Consider the following 15,901-nt stretch of genomic DNA (forward strand, 5'->3'; position numbering starts at 1 on the left):
TCCCATATGCTACACTGCCATTTTCAAAAAAGACAGCAGAAGAAAGATCTCCCAGGGTGCTGCACAAGGACACCAGGACAGGGCCAGCAGTCTGTGCCATTCCCAAAACGCCTGTTCAGACTGTGCTTCACAGAGACTCCAGGGCTTCTCCAGGCAACCCGCTTCTGTCCAGTGCTAGCCTTACTGCCTGAAAGCTTTTCCTGGTGCTTAAAGTGAACCTCTCTCTTGACGTAACTGAAGCCCTTCACTAGTTCTCTGACCTGCACCCGGCTCTGAAGAGATCATTCCTTTCCTCTTTACAGAGTTAACAGCACGTTTGAATGCTACAATTTTAACACTTTTGTTAGTAAGTCTCAGCCTTTTCTCCAGACTAAATATATTTTACTCTTTCAGCCTCTCCTCATAGGCCACGTTTTCTGCACCTCTGATCCTTCCAGTTGCTCCCCTCTATAGTTCCTCGTGCTGTTCCACAAAAACGACACAGGGTTGGCATGCCCACATCTGGGCAAAGTATTCCAGCTGAAACCCTCCCTATGCAGAAAATATTCCTTTCTTGTTGAAGGAAATTGTTCTTTCCCTGTTACGTGAGTTAGAGATGAAAATTTTATTTACGCACACTACTATGCTTTTTGCAACAACATGATCCTGTTGACTCGTGTTGCGCCTGTGCCCCATTACCACACGCACAACCCTTTCCGTAAAGGGCTGGCTGCTTCGCCAGTCGTTCTCACCCTGTACACGTGCAGCTGAGCACTCCTACACCTTATGGGGCACGATTTCCCATTAGCCCCCTACTAAACTGCACCCAATGTCTTCCAGACTGTTTCTCCAGTTTGTCAAGGTAAGTATAAATCCAAAGCCTCTTCTCAAACATACACACAGCTCTCCCCAGTTTATCCTGAAACTTAATAAGAACAATCATTATTCCTTCATCCAACTTATTAAAGGCAAAATTAATATTGGTCCTAGGAGAGGCCACTGTTAAATCCCGCTCAATTCATCTGTCTTGTTGAAGACTGATTAGTAACTACCCTCTCCGTTTTCCAAACGGCTGCTAACATTCCTATAGCAATTCCATCTTATCCATGTTTCCTTAGCTTGCTTCTGATAATGTCATACTTCATCTAATGCGCAATTCCCGCCTCACAAATGACTTTCAAGACTGCATATCAGAAAGTCAGTCTTGTGATGCTTCATAGCTCATTCAAAACAAATAATCCCACAGACACAGACATAGCAACTGCTTATAAGGGAAAGGTAGCAGAAAATCATTTTACTGCTTCCAATATTTTTAGACCGTTTCAGATACCTAACACGCATAGCCAGCTTCCCAAGGACTACAACTTACGTTCCACAGACGTCTTACAAAAGGCAGATCAAGATTTAGTACTGCCAGGACAGCACGGGAAATAAAGCCAGTAGTCTTCGAGATTATAGACACGTTGTCATATGAAGTAAGGAGGTAGTGGCACTATTTCCTTTATAGTTCTGGAAAAGTCAGAACAGGAACAAGCATCCACATACTACAATAGTATCCACCGTATATAACTGAAGAGATACTTCCAGGCAATATATTTATCCTATTAACAAGAGGACTCTAAATAGAAAATAAAAAGTCACTAGGCTTTGGGAAAGTCGTCTAAAGCCCTTGCTAAGTGTTCGTAACAAACAGGGTTGGATTTTTGCTTATTTTAAACTGTGACCTTGCACTTATTCTTCTCGAGTGACTAACTGTGATACGTACAACAGATACTCAGTTTTATGATTTCTACCTTGTCTTCACATTCGCTTAACCATGAAAATCATTCAGTAAAAATTCACCATCTCATTGTGAAAATCTGAAGACATCTCACCTTAATGTAGGCCAGAGAACTCAGAAGCGTGTAACAAAGCTTGCAGTTTTCTAGTATCTTCGCTTCCTTCCACCATCACAACAAATATATCCCATTACACCTTTCTGCAGTGACAAGCCTAACTTTAATGATAGCCAGCAACTTAATAATTCCCAGCCACCAACTAGAAATTGCTGGGAAAACTATTTCCCACAATGGCTTACCCATTTCAGACAAACAATATAACAGGATGTTTAGAATGACAGGTTTCATAAGACAACTAACAAGTAACATTAAGTCATTTTATGAAACAGTCTGGAGTCTTGCGCCCCAGGCATTCAGACGGTGACCCAATGGAACAGTTATTTAGAGTGTATATAGCGACAGCCGTTCTGCCAAATACTCAAAACTCTTTATTCTTTGCTTGAAATTGCTTGTTTCACAATAAAATTAATATATACATGCGAAAAAGTGATTCGGCAGCTGAAACAACTGCCTTACAGGGAAAAGCGAGCAAGGCTCAAATACACGTGAAATTTTAAGTTAAACACCCAGACTAAGGTACATATGAAGTTATTTACATTCTTTCTATACTGGTAGGGCATTAACATTAACAAACAACGAAATCAGTCTGTAAAAGATCAGACGCAATGGAATAAATCTAAGACAAAAAACTTAGGTTTAGGATTAAGGAAACTTCCTGACACTATTGCTCTGTATCCCCAAGGGAAGAAATGGAAGCTGGAGCTCTCAACGTTTAAACAAAGATTGGACAAAAGTACTGGTAACTGCACTGCCAAAACAGGCTCCAGTTCAGTGTTTCTCAAACTGGCCTGAGGGAAAAGCAACAACAAAGAGGACCCAAATGTAAAAAGAAGGACTGCACAAAACCATTTGTTTCTCTTGTTTGCACTAAAGACTGCACATAAGCATATAGACAAGTTTCCACGCAGTAACAACTAGCTGTGCATCAGCTAGTCCATAGTACACATACATACTGAGATACATAGGTGAAATTAAGAGTCATTTGAAATAGGTTATTCCACTTTCACCTCTCCTCTCTCCATCACAGAGGCACAGAGAAGCAGTTTTACACATACGGAGAGAAGCCAGAGTGTACAAACGTATACTAGAACAAACGTATACTACCACACCCCAGCTCAGGTAAAAGGACCAGGTCATCTACCTCAGCATAAGATTTTAAGCAGCTGTATTACTTCAGCCTGGTATGGGATGCTCCTCTCTGAGGAACGCGCATTGCCAGAGGTGGGTTACACAGCAATACAGGAGAGCGCAGCAGAACGCCAGGGAACATGAGCACGCGCAGCAGAAGCCTGCGGGAAAACTAAATTGGGGTAAAAGCGCTGGGAACTCACAGGATACTTCTTGAATCGAACAGAGTACAGGCAGAAGTGATAATTGTATTTTGGTGCCACCTGCTATGAAGAGCTGGAGAACCAAGCTATGAGCCACAGAACATTAAAAGCAGGCTATCTATGAAGATCTGGAGCCCCTAGAAAACTCATTTCAGTTTGAGAAAAGAGAATACTACATATCTTCCCTCTGGCCAAAGCCAGTTGTTGGCAAGTCAGTCTTTAACAGTCAACCCACCTTATTCAACTTGCACATCCTGTTCTAAATAAACGTGGTTTTACGTGTATTTCCTAAAGCTAAGCGATGGGAGAGCTGTCTCATTTTATCTTCTGAAGCAGGGCTCATGTGAACATTTCAGTAGCACTAATCTAGATGACCTAAAAGCATCCTTTCTCATAGCTAATTTCCATTCTTTAATGCAACTGTATTTGTGCACATTTACGGACATCTTTAGTGGAGATCTCAAAAATAAAACGATTCTGCAACTGTGAGAAACTTCTAAAATATGGTTACAGATGTTATGTTTGTGATGGCACAGCCATGCTGTTCTCATATGCTCTGAAGAAAGTCTCACGACCCCATAACAAACGCAGGAGAGTCAGAGATGCTAAAAGGAGTATCACTGTTTCTTGCTGGATCTTCCAAACATTGACAATATAAAAGACCAAGAGTCAGATTTGGGATTAAGGTAACACCAAACTGCATTTTAGTGCCTTCAAGTTAGATCTCTTGCTCTGGAGCATCAAAAACAAAAAACAAACCACCATAAAGCTTAAACTCCCCATGTAGCAAACACAAGGACTTCAGAACGGGACTCAAACTACCCAGCACACCCAGTCCAGACACTGAAGAAGGACCTATGTTAGAAATCCCTCCTCTCGCTCATATTGAACTGCTGGCGTGCAGCCCTGTAAACAGATGCCTCTGGAAATTCAGATCCATGCTTAGACTCCTCCCCCGCCACCACACACACACTCTTCAGGCATCCAGTTCAGCACCTGGTAAGGCTGTAAGGTGTCAGTAGTTACTGGCCTTGCGCAGGCAGTCTCTCATTTTACAGCTCATCTTCCTAACCCTCCTCCCACCCACTGAGATTCAGCTCTTCATCTCCACCCTCAACCCCAAACTTCTCCTCCCTCCAAATTCCAGCTACTGAACCCAGCCCCCTTTCCCTTGTCGGATCCTGCTGCTGCTGCATGCATGGAGCGCCAGGAGCATCTGCGGCCATTCCCACCTCTCTGCTCGAAGATCAGTCTGGGCAAGCATTTTCTAATCTATTTCAGGCTGCTTAACTTCAACTACCTAGTCACAGGATGGTCACAAACTGCTGGGTAGTGTCAGGCGGGGCTCGGGCCTCCGATCATCACGGGTTTACAAAATGAACAGTCATGCTGAGCCCCTGTTCCTCTTGTGGTCAGGACAGATAATATCCATTGGTTACTTTTTTCCTAAATAGTAAAAAAAAAAAAAAAAAAAAAAAAAAAAAAAAAGAATTTATTTTGGGATTACAATATAGAAGATACCATGGAAAGCCATAAGAAGCTTGATACCAGCCACAGTTGGATGACAGTGATAAATAAAGATCATGCCTCCATTTCTGGGTTGTGGGTGCTCACCACTGTATAACGCACTGGTACATGGAGACTACAGAACATAAGATTTCGAGTAACGGCGCATAGGAAACTGGGAATTTGAGTAGTGTGGATATACTGAAGACGCATATCACATTTTACCTCATTTAACTCACAACAGGAAAGTTTAGGCCAAGAGAAAAGTACAAGAAAGCTGTCAGCATCTGACACTTAGCAATTGTTGCATTTTATTTTTATGGTTCTTTCAATGAGCTACTCATCCTGATTAAGAACTAATTTGATGTATTAGATTGCTCAAAAAATTTATTTTTCTTCTTCCTGGTCTCAATTACATCTTTGTGTTCACTGAAAAAAAAAAAAAAATCACCCTTATGAACAGCTCATGTCACATCAGAAACTTTAGTCAGTATTTAACCAAATAATAAACAGTTCCCAGGGAAAAAAGAAGGGTAATAAAAAAGTAATAGACTTAACTTCACTTGCTCATCACAGTGATTTAGAGTACTTTCAACACCCTTCATCAAATTTAGGACATTGTAACAAAACTCCCTCCCTCCTTGGTTAGAGATCTAATCATCACACTAGCACTCAAACAACTGCCTCCCACTACAAAAAAACCCCCATAAATAAATAAATAAAATACAGCACCCAAACTTTGCACTTTGACATCAAAAACAAGGGTTGGAGCCCAATCAAGTTGACAATTAATGAAGCAGGAGGCAAGAAAGAAGAGTAAATGAGATGATCAACTTCATCCTTTGTGGCTGCAAATTCCACAGCAACAACCAAAAATGAATTCTGCCTTGAAGATGATCTTAAATTGTCAAAGAGGGCTTTTTTACTGCTATGAAAGAGAAACCTATGTCAACTAATTCATCTTTTTCAAAACCACCCCTGCTCGCTCAGACAAAACAAATTAGAAGTTCTGAGAAACGAGCAGGGAAATTTTGGCCTCAATGGAGTCAAAATGAATTAAAGTCAATGCCAAAACAGAGCCAGAAATTAGCAAAGAGATTCATCTGACAAATGTTAGCAAACCTCCTAGGAGAGGCACGTGATTTTATTTCTTCTCAAAACTTCCTGATTCAGGTACGTGGGGCGGAAAGCAAGATTAAGTTACAATGCAAGAGAACTGCTCTTTTAAGCACCCCCTGCCAGGAAAGCTTACTTTCAAAAGGAAAAAATGTGACCCTTAATAAAATTGTGTAGAAGGACAGAAGTCTTTAGGATTTCTTGTATTTTATTAAAGTTAAGACTTCTGTTTTCTCAAGCTGTCTCCTTTACAGAGACAAAGCTCCTGCTAATGTTTAGAAAGGGTTAAACTAAAAATACAGGGAGACTTCAAATCAAGTTCACAGAGAAGCACCTACATCACTTCCGAGAAGGACAACACGTGACGCTGCCCCTCAGAATCCACAGGTATTTGTGCACTTCAGGCACACAAGAGCAACAACATCGTCTATGCGATACCCACTAAATTCCACCATTGACCCAAGGTGGGGGGGGGGGGGAGGAGCCATGGCATGGAAATAAAGTCATTGTGTGTTTAAAAAAAAAAAAAGTTTGCTCCCTGAGAGTCTTAAGTCACTTCTGCTTACCTGAAGCATGAAAATCAGTTTTTAGTCCTGGAAAGCTCAACAGAGAAAGTAAACCCCAGAGCTGAACTTTTCCCTCTTTTCAGGATTACCACCACACAGTTAAAACACACCATTCTCACTGATTAAACCTCCAGAAGCCCATGAGAGAGCATGAAGAGGTACAGGTGTTACTGGATCATTAGTACATCAGGTACCCTGATGTGGGACAGAAGCACTTAAGAGGATAGAACTAATCATGCTTTACCATGGCTAAAGAAGCCTGATAAGAGAAAAATCAGGCTCAGTTTCTACAGCGCTTTTTGCGAGGGCTGACACTAAGGTTACTTCTTCAAAATGAAACATGTACGACCAGTCTGATCATTATAATGTAGTCACACTAGCGCAACTCTTTCAAATGGTGAGAAAAAACAGGTTCCTCTGACAGAAAGAGCTTAAATATAGATTCTCCGAAATCCTTCTGATTCCAAGGAAGAAAGAATACAGCATTTGAACAAAAAAATTACTGTAGGGTTAGAAAATCTGGTAAAAGCTTTGAGAACAAGCACCTCTGAAGTTACTCTGGAGAGTGTTGAAAGTTACTCAACTAAGCCAATGCTTTGCCAAGCTCCTGTTTTTCCAGCAGTTCCCCTTGATTCAAGAGGATAAGTTTTTTTCACTTTTGAATTATTTTCTCCACAAAGTAAAATACACACCAACATGTAGAAGTGAAGTCAAACATACAGATTCAGCTAGCTTAATCAAACAGAACTTACAAAGGCACATGTGTAACAGAAGTTTGTGAGAAACACAAACAGAATATACATCACATTAATACAAGTGTTCACTGAAAAAATGTTGATATATGATTTCTATGAATATTTTTAAAAATAGATTTTTCAGTGAATGATGCTTTTATACACACATATACATGCACACACAAATGGACTGGCCAGAAAATACCACCTCATGTAAAACACATATAGGGGAAAACATCTTTTATCAGACCTAGTGAACCTACACAAATGTTGTTCAAAAAAATTCCAAAAGGCTTGCCAGAGTATTTTCAGACTGCAAACAATCTGGAAGTCCATAACATCTGGAATTTGATATATGAGAAAAATTTAATTTGACCCAGCTGATTTACATGTTCTAAGACGACTGTTCAGATGCTCACCAGAAACAACGTTGTCTACTACAACAAGGAAAAAGTTTGAGAAGTCAAGGCAAAGACAAGATAGGGTACGAACATCTAATGATAGAATCCAAAACCACTGAAGATACGACTGGAGGAGATGATTAGGACCTATAAATCAAATTAAAGTTGTATATACTTGGAGGCTTTTTTTTTTTCCCCCCTTTTTAATTTACTTTTGCCTTTTTTTTAACCCCTCCAACTCTTACCTCTTTCATAGCTCTACATTTCAAACAGTCCACTTGAATTCAGGCAGGCAGAAGCAAACACGCAGAAAATAAACCTATTTCAATAATACTAAAAAGACAGAAATGGTACCTGCAAAGCTATAAGATTCTACCAGTCTACATTTACGCATATCCCTTTCCCTGTTTGCTGTTGCATACAGAGGCTTCTGAAAATCTAGACCAACTAAACAGAAGACACCAAACAAAGGATCTCAGACAGAATTTAAGCCAGATTTATCCAAGTAATGGGGGTGAAGGTGTTCTGACTGATACTGAGCTGTCAGGAATCCAAACTTTCTAATAACTTTGAACTCAGATGTTCCACCTTCAACAGTTTCCTGACATTTCTACAGGAAGAAGAATGAAAATACCACACTCATGTCAGCTTTAGCAAAGTATTACATATACTCAGCTTTAAGCAACAGAAGACAGACAGAATGCACTAAGGATTAGGTATATAAACTGTGTTTTAACTTCTTGCTCTTTTGTTGATTTAGCCCAGGGTCCTTCTATTGGCAACAGCTGTTCCACAGTTCATCTGAGCAGTTATTTCATCTCTGTGTAACTTTGTCTGATTACAGCAAATCAGATCTCCATCAAAACTGCAGAAGCATCCACAGATGTAATCTGCTAGTCACTAGCAAATTTCAGTCATCACTGTCAGTAAACTCCCTTTGTAGTGTAGCTATATATTTAAAAAAAAAAAAAATTTAAAAACGTGTACAATACCCGAATAAAGAAAAACTTCCTCATGTTTCCGAAAAAGTCACTAGGAAACTACAGTATGAAACAGACTAAAGTCTAAGGTATGCCAGTTATAAATAAAAATATGACTCTCTTGTATCGGAAATTTGGAATTATTTTATCCTCCTCCTTTTTTCTTTTTTTTAAAATAACTATTTGCCTGAACAAGTGAATAAGAACTAACCAAAGAAAGCACAGAATATTAGTTTTTGCAATGTGGACAAAATATTTTGCAAAAATAATTTCCATAGAAGAATCAACACCATTAAGCAGGAAAAAATATTTCTTCATATGGACGCCAGTAGCCATTATCATATTGCTGCTCATAAATAAGTACCGCGTATTAACATCAACCTTCTAGTTCCTCCCTCACTCTCAGCACATTCTGTTGTGGAACTGCAAGTTCAAATTTGTCAGGCAAAATGCTTCACTTGCTTCTTAAGATTGCTCATTTCATGCTACACTGGAAATGATTATGTTGCTAACATAAGGAAGACCGCAACTTCATTATCAAGTTTAAGTATCTGCCTTCCAGTTGCTTAAATGATAGACAATTTGATTTCTTTCTAGTGAACACAACCGCTCTTGAATTAAGCTGTATGTTGAAAAGTTGCTAGGACCTCCCCCAAAGAGTCACCGGTCATCAGCGTTGCTGTATTTTGATAGTATTCCTTCAGCTGTTATATCAAATTCAGTGGCCTGCGCTCTTGAGAAAAAACAGAAAATTATTCTCTATGCTTGAAATGAGTGCTTCTTCTCCTTCCTATAAAAGGTTTTACAAGGTTTACATTTCACTCCAGAATAATCACCTGCTATCATCATTTCATTTCAGTCAATTACCTGCAGTGAGAAGAACCCATATGCACGAAAGCAAGAAGAGGAGCACAAATTTGTTACTGTTCTTCCATTGCAAGTACTAGCAAAAGTGGGAGCGATTACTCCTATCTGTCCTTCTGCTAAGGCTTCTCCTCACCACGTAATTGCTGAGCCTACCATTTTCTTGCGCATTTTCATTAACTCACTCATGTACTGCCTACTTTAGCCGCATGAGAGGGTTTTTCGTTCATTAAAGCCCAAGCCTGCGTAGGATACGGCAATATCTCAAATGATGAGCCCACTACAGCCACTTCGATATCACTGCAAGAATATTTAAAAAGCTACAAACAGTTAAAGCAGCACAATAAAGAGAATTAAAAAACACAAGTAAACCCACCAGGGACACTTTCTTTTTCCTCCCTTGTCAGAATACAGGCTTCTTTACATTACCATTATGTATACAGTAGCTCAAGATCTAAGAATTTTGATGAGCCAATAGAAGATAAAATATTGCCATGCTCTTCCGCTATGCATGATATACACAGAAGATTTAAATATTTAGTACATTAAAAAATAAATCACATTTTTAAATTAGTACGAATGAAAGCTCTGAGTTCAGTTGGTTCTGATTTTCAAGTGCTTACGGATATTTTCAAGTGCTTACGGATATCTATGTTACCATAGCTACTTAACACTGTCCTAAAATGTTTTTACCTTTGCAAAAAAACTTTTGTCTATCAACAATTTGTAGCAGATATGTCATTCCTTTTTTGCCTATTTAAAGAATTTCAGTCATTCAATATTATATGATGAACCATATACCAAAACTGAGAAGTTACCTATTCGTAAGCATGTCCCATACAGAAGTTTTCCTTCCACTACTTGATAATTCACCATCAGCACATTCCAAAACAAGAACTACTGTAAACTTAATATACAGCTTGGAAAACACTTTGCAACACAATCACACAAAATTATTTGTAATAAATGCTTCTGTTGAATTCTTTGGTTTTGCACAGTACCACTGCTCTTTTGGGATTCTCCTAGACCTCCAGTTTCTACCCACCATGTAGCACTGACTTCTGGAAGCTGTTGGACTTCCTTTGCTTCAGACCACTTGCACACACGTAAAATTGCTCTCTAGGACGTAAGCAAGAGTCTGAGCCTTTCACCAGCAAAAGCTGCCACACAGCTCAGAGCCTGAAGTAAATATGACAGATCCTCAGAAGAAAATGTTTTAGTGTGGAAAAGAAAAAAAGAAAAATATCTGGCCAGTAGGGTACCCCTAATTGTACACAACTCCCTCCAGACTGTGTGACAGGCATATTCATTTTAGCAACCTGTCAGGCATGTACATAAACCTGTTTTTTAGCATCTCCCAACAGCTCTAATTAGAGCATAAGGAGGCATTAACAACATGATACACTATGTTCAGCCTTCAATTCAATAAGCAAGAAATATAGCTCTGTTATGTAACGCTGCAACAAGTGTACTTTAAAGAATGAATGCCCTCCAAAGTTTTCAAAGTTTAACAAGCTACGGCAAGTATATCACTATTCAATCCAGGAGAAAGTTATAATAAATAGCACCAACAGTCATGAGCTTATCCTCCCACCTTCTCCTGCTACTCTTAACAGGACAACTTAACTGCATGTTCAAGCTCTACAGCCATGTAAACAGCTCAAGGTCTTTCTCTCTCTCTCTCTCTCTTTTTTTTTTTTTTGTTATTCTTCCTCCCCCCCCCCCAATCAAAGTAAACCTTATATTACAGCTCTACAAATGCAGAAGCTTTCATTAGGCCGAAGATTGCATGTCCCAATACTGTTCCAATCCCAAAATTGTTAAGTCTCCTACACATTGAAATAAGATCTTAAATGCCGTAAGCTCAGATGCTGTCTAGAGAAGGGTAGCTTAGAAGTAAACAAATATGAAAGAGCTAACAGCCCAGGGAAACAGGGAGATGGTTAGTAATTACTGAGACACGAGAAAGCGAAGAGTGCAATGTGCAAGTCTGACCTCTCTCCATACAATGTCAATACCTGGGCTGTCACAATACACTTCTCAGACATTTTTTGCCAGATAATATCTTACAGCTGAAATAATTTGAAGTATCAGTAAAAACAGTATTTACAAACTTACTACTTTGTGTTTGTTGTCCAGAATACCAGAGTTGTAGCCAGAAGACAGAATGTAAAGCAGTCATTTTAAAGTAATAGCGTCATTGATCATTTAATGAGAATAAAGATGAAAGAAATCCAGAAATCTCTCCTCCTCCCGCCTTTTTTTTTTTTTTTTTTTTTTAAAAAGGGCAACATTAAGTTAAAGTTCTCTGTGGGCTAAAATGCAAAATATTATACAATTATCTCACTTTTCAGAAGTGCTAGCAAGCCCTACAGATGTCAAGAATCTCCAACTCCTACCTGACACGTCCTCCACCAGCACAAAACCTGCCAGAGGTCTGACATAACATTTTACACATCAGCTTTTCAAGATGCAAATAACATCTGTTGGCGTCCATTACATAAATACCCCCGTAAGAGCTATTATTAACTTGCTAGTTTCCATTTTAAGTAAAGTATGCGAAAATTGCATTTATGGCTCCAATTACATGAAGCCCGAAGTGTTGTAAGCACTTCAAATCTCAAGAAAACAAAGAGAAACACCACAGAATTTCAGGGGAATCATCTCTTTCTAGAAATTGCAAAGCCATTGAATCCCCTTATCTGTAGCGCCCCTCAAAATTGTGGGGGAGGGGAGAGGTTAAACTTACATGATCAAATAGCAGTTGCTTTGGCTGTTTTGGCTAAGTCAATTTCTGTCTACAAGGAAAGAATTAAGCCTTGCTTGAACTAAGATACAGTGCAAACCAACCAAAAAAAGCACAACGATACCTCTGAACCAGACAAAACAGTTAGTTCTGGATTATAAAAAACATGAAAAGAATGATACCCATGCTTAATAAGGTATTCACGTTTCAGTTGAATATAACGTTCTTAATTAGTAAGTTGGCCTGTATTCTCTGAAGAGCAGACATAACATTATATTATCAAACCTATTTAGGTAACAGCTCCACAAACCATGTACCAGCTTCTAAGGATTAAAGCAGAAAGACATACCACAGGTTAAACAGAAACAGATGTTTACATAACCTTTTTATCTATGGATCATAGAAAGAGATACACTACAAAACGTGTGCACATTCCCATTCTAAAGATATCCCCAGTCTCACTCAACCAACAGAAAACGTACAAAGGTGCTATAACATACTCCTTATCCTCTAGAGTACGATGCCTAGAAATATATTTCAAAGCCTGACATAAGCTACCTTAGCAGACCATGGGGAACATCTTAGGGATATCAATTCCGAACTCAGACTTGAGGCAGCTCGTACAGGGTTTAACTTTGGTTCTCACCACAACGTCTTACAAATCCAGCAGGTTTCACAGCGGCCCTGGACACCTGCTTTCACACCAACCAAGCATTCAAGTCACTACTCAACAAAGCCCACATGCTAGCTGTGGCAAGCTCTTTGGGATAAATGCTCTACAGCAGTCAGCACGTGGTAGCTAGTACACTAACGAGATACTTCTCTGCCTGCGTGTAGGTACATATGTAAAGCTGTACAGGTAAAAACAATACTCAAAAATAGCCAAATAGCCTTTGTGTAGTCTATGAAAACTATGCATATTTTAAAAAATAAAACCAAAAAAAAAAAAAAACAGTCTCTAGTATCCCAACAAAACCAAGATGAAAAACTTCCTGGTTTTCTGTCACTGAAAAGAAGTTCACAGACCCACAGAAAAGAAAAGCTGGAATTATCCTAATATTTCACTGAGATACTGTAACCCAGACTTTTATATTCACAAAGGACTTTCACGATTTTAATGAGATCCCAAATGAACATGCATCCTTGCCAGGAGATACCACTGCATATGCTCTAGCCTCAGCTCTTTAGCAAATCCTTGTGGGTATCTGCTACGTTTATACATCAAAAATAAAATTAGAAAAAACAAAACCAGCTGTGCCAACTGACCCAACTCAGGGGATTTTTTTCTGATGGCGGGGGAGGAAGGGGATGCACGGCAGGCGCACCTGTTCTGTAACAGGAACCTAGAAAGGAGTAAACAGCAAATGAAGGACAGGTAAATAGAAGCAGCTGTAATTATTTTGATGACTTTTACTGTATACAAAGCCTGACCTTCTCAGAAGGGAGCTTTTTTTCTGCTCCTCTTTGGCATTAAAAACAGAGCATGTCATGTCTAGTCTGGAAGGAGGTCAGAAGTTCACGTAAAAAATACTTCAGATCTAAGCACTAACTGGCTGTAATTTGAAAAAGCACTTTCTTAACTGAAGAGGCTTTAAAAATCGCATTTGCTCCCTCCAATACACACAGCAATGTTTTTCTGCTGTCCTGTTAAGAGACTTCGTGGCACACTTGAAAGTTATGCCAACGTACATGCAGGCCTCCCTTGCTAAAGCCATCTGCATCTTGCATTTTCAGGTTAACTCCGCGATTGCTCAGATATGCTCTCACTTTGTATAGATTAGCAGGTGTACTTGAAGTGCTCTATGGAATAGCCCACAACAAACAGCAAGGTGATGTAAGAAGTTGGTGGCAGACAAAACATCTCACACGCACCAAGACAAAATATAGTTCCCTAATCTTTCAGTTTTAGTGTAATGACTCTCTTATGTTAACAGAGGTACAACAGCTTTCAAGTTTCTAGCCTATTTTAATCACAGGGTTTCCAATCAAAACTGTATGCTGTCTCCTGCATCCCATTCTCCTGAACGCAAAAAAAAAAAAAAGGCTTTAAAATACAGCGCTAATTTAGCAGAATTTCTTTACTACATTTCAAGAATATAGTCACTTAAGAAAACAATTTGTCAACAACAGTTCAACTTTTCAAATAATTAAAAATGCTTTTCATGAAATAACGGCAGTTTAAAAGGGGGGGGGGGGGGGAAAGGCGTTTATTCTTCCCATTGAGATGCATTTTAAAACATACCCAACGACTTGATGCTCTCCCATCGCTCACCAAAGAATTATTTCTAAGTGCTAATCTCGCTACACTCCCAGCCGCTAATCGTACTGGCTGTTGCGCATACACAAAACGAAACCACCCTTTTACAGAAAGTCCTTTACATTAAAGCAAATGCCATCTGAGGGAGGATCCTGAAAGGTTTCATTTATAGAAACAAAAGCAAGAGCGCGGACCTTCCGCTCTCTAACCCTAAAAACCAAGCGCAGCGTTTGGGCGCTAGCCATGCCCCACCGCGCGAGGATTAAAAAAAAAAAAATGTAATCAAATAAAAAAAAATAAAAATCCAACTTACCTTCACCACAGCGTACTGAGCATCAGGCTATTAAGACAAAAACATCGCGCTAGCATCTTGTTGCCAAACTCAATTCTAGCAAGTTCCTCGAGGTACTGGTTTAAAAAAAAAAAAAAAAAAAGGGGTGATGGGATTTTTTCATTTATTTTTTTAATTGCGGGGTGGGGGGGGGAAGCGGAAAAACGCATCCGTGCCTGCTGGCAGCGATGCGCGGCGAAGGCCGGTCACGGCCGCGTTAGCGCCGGCCCCCGCCGCAGACGGGCGCACGACGGAGCCCCAGAGCGGCGGCGGCGGCTCCGCGCGGGACGCGGCCGCTCCTCGCCCCCCTCCCCTCCCCGCCCCGACACGCTCCTTCGAGGCGAAGCAGACTCCTGCGGACGCCAACGAGCCTTCACATCGCCTCGCTGCTGCAGACAAAAGGGCATTTCACCACGGGCTGCCTCCCGCCCGCCCCGGCCCGTGGGGCGACACCCCCCCCCCCACCAACTCCGCCGCAACTTTTCCCTCCGGCCGCGGCAGCGCCGCCCGCCCTCCCCCTCCTCCTCCCCCTCCCCACGGCCGCCCCCACATACCCGGGCCTCACACCCGCGACGCCGGCCGGCTGCAGCCGCAGCACCCGCCGACCGCCGCCTCCTCCCCCCCCCCCACGCTGCTACTTCCTCCTCCTCCTCCTCCTCCTCGGCCTTGGCGCCAAACGCCGCCGCCCGCGTCCCGCCCGCCGCAGGCCCGGCGCCTCCCCGCGCACAGGCCCCGGCTCGGCTCGGCGGCCCGGCCCGGCCCGACCCGGCGCGGCCCTGCGCCCGCCCCCCGCCCCGCCTCCATGCGGGCAGCCCGGGCCCGCGCTCACCTCTCGCCGGCCGGGCCCGCTCGGCCGCGCCGCGGCCTCCCCTGCTCGCCGGCGTGGGCGGCCGCAGCCGTCAGGGCTGGCGCTCCCGCCGCCGCGGCAGCAGCAACAGCAGCAGCGGCGGCGGCGGCGGCTGCTGCCCCGCACCGGCGCGCATCGCCTCCGCCCGCCCGCCCGCGGCGGCGGCCCCCGCCCTGCGTGTGCCGGCTCCTCGGCGCGCCCCGCCGCCGCCGCCACCGCTCCCGCAGCCAGGCCCCGGCCCCCACTCCTCCTCCTCCTCCGGCGGCGGCGGCGCCCGCACAAGAGCCCTATTGTAGCATTGACACCGCTGCGCTCCAGGCTCCGCCTCTTCCCCTTCCCTCCCTG

At 42.0% G+C, this 15,901-nt stretch overlaps 1 protein-coding gene across 15 annotated transcripts in view; it reads right to left on the reverse strand.

Moving 5' to 3' along the window:
* Positions 1–15,678, reverse strand: part of JADE3 (jade family PHD finger 3) — a 69,637-nt gene extending 53,959 nt beyond the window's left edge. For 4 of the 15 annotated variants that reach the window (XM_068923052.1, XM_068923045.1, XM_068922962.1 and 1 more), the window contains exons 1-2: positions 15,539–15,678; positions 14,692–14,786 (exon numbers count right to left, since the gene is read on the reverse strand). The gene's annotated coding sequence lies outside the window, so the exon portion shown is untranslated. Of the gene's footprint in view, positions 1–4,508; positions 4,655–13,387; positions 13,465–14,691; positions 14,787–15,263; positions 15,394–15,538 lie in introns of those variants that run through there. The other 11 variants (XM_068923049.1, XM_068922967.1, XM_068923051.1 and 8 more) reach the window with 8 other exon arrangements.
* Positions 15,679–15,901: the final 223 nt, after the last annotated feature.

Source organism: Struthio camelus, chromosome 1, assembly GCF_040807025.1.
Source record: "Struthio camelus isolate bStrCam1 chromosome 1, bStrCam1.hap1, whole genome shotgun sequence".
Classification (NCBI taxonomy): domain Eukaryota; kingdom Metazoa; phylum Chordata; class Aves; order Struthioniformes; family Struthionidae; genus Struthio; species Struthio camelus.